This window comes from Branchiostoma floridae, chromosome 9 (assembly GCF_000003815.2).
Source record: "Branchiostoma floridae strain S238N-H82 chromosome 9, Bfl_VNyyK, whole genome shotgun sequence".
Classification (NCBI taxonomy): Eukaryota; Metazoa; Chordata; class Leptocardii; order Amphioxiformes; family Branchiostomatidae; genus Branchiostoma; species Branchiostoma floridae.
In genome coordinates, this window is record NC_049987.1 from 17,089,288 (window position 1) to 17,091,138 (window position 1,851).

Genomic DNA, 1,851 nt, shown 5'->3' on the forward strand with positions numbered 1-1,851 from the left:
AGGTTGGGCTATGTAGATGTGTAGAAGTTGTACTATGTAGATGTGTAGAGGTTGGGCTATGTAGATGTGTAGTACCGGTGTTACATTATGTAGATGCGTAAATGTAGACTATACACAGTCATGTAGATGAATGGATGTTAGACTATGTAGATGCGTAGTACCAGTGTTAGACTATCTAGATTCGTAACTATAGATGTTAGACCATGCGATCTGTTCAAGTGTTTGAGTTGACGCGGCCTAAAAGCCAATCGCTTTCCAGAAACGCCATGTAATGCGCTGTCCACTTATAGCACGCTAAAGTCGTTCAGCTTGAAATGCGCTGGCCGCTATCACAGTCAACTTACAGGGTCCATTTCAGCCAGGCCATTTCATGGCCATTTTCGAAACGAAGCGAGCCATTGCAAAGATAAAATCACTTTGTTAGCCATGTCCTTGGTATGGTGCAAATGTTTTTGATTGAAGGTATAATCTCTAAATCGCAGTTCCAAAGCATTTTTGGTGGTAACTATTGTAACAGTACTAGTTTCTCGTACGCTTTTTGCATGGCTGAGCAAAATTTCAAAATCTGAATAATATTTTCGATAAAAATAACCTTCAAAGATAGAAGTTAATGTATTTCTAACACTGAATTTCACTGTTGAAATGATTCATGTCGATTTTTTTCTAGAAGCAAGTGTAATTGAAAAGTAGTGACGATGTTTGTGGAAATTTATCTTAGTCTTTTTAAGAATTACATCAAGAATATTAATTTACATTAGGAAATATAATTAATTTAGCCAAAAGAGGTGGATTAAACATTAAACCCCAAAACGAAATAATGTAACTTTTGTCACGTCAGTAGTGCATACATTTGCACTTATCTTCAACGAATCATTTTGATTATGATCTCACATTCAAGTATGAGGCCTCCAACCTTCAAAATGTTCCCGTAACTGTCACCGCCAGATGGACCAATCACAAGCGTTTGTTGCCACGACACGTGTCACAAGCAGACGGCAAAAACACTTGACGACAAAATACAATTGCTTTAGATATTCTAATCTTCTTATGTACCATACAGAGTGACATGCAATTTACTTTTCATTATGGCATTGTCACCTATAGCTTAAACATCACCATTTGATATTAACGGAGGCTTTTTAGATATCGAAGAACAAAGGAAAATATTTAAAAAAAATTCAGTATGTTTCTGAAGCATCTACTATGAAACGTGCAAATATGTGTAAATATGGTGATTTTGTTTTTCATTGAGGATACGCACGCTGAACTTTTCACTTTAATTAGTTTTACGAAAATTTTGAAGTCTTGTCATTTTGAACCCAACACCACTAGTTTTCTTTATCTTAAATCGTACTCATTTCGTCTGAACAACTCATATGTCTAGCATGATAAGATACCACGCTTAAGCCGCAGCTTGGCAATTATGCAGAACTGACCTTACACAAATCATTGGACGTCAGAATAAAAAACCTCGTCGTAAAATACGTCATACTTCGGGGTTTATTCATTTTCAACGCATCAAACTCATCAGGATTCTATTCATACACTCAACCAAATTCATATCTTACAATCATGCTATTCATATGTAAGAGAATCTTTACATTCCATTTTCATGAGAAGCTATTATCTTTTTTCTCTTGCTGCATTCCCCGCAGTTAGCAATTCACTGGATGTGGTTTGCTGGGACCTGCAGTTGGTTGCGTAGCAACCGAAGTGCGTAGTCACCCTTCTAAGACCAGATCGTCTGATTAATCGGCTGAGGGAAAAAGCATTATGGCGGAAACGCACGGCGGTTTTTGAGGGCGCACTGTGTTTTACACACCGTTTTTAAACAGATATTAGTACGCTTCA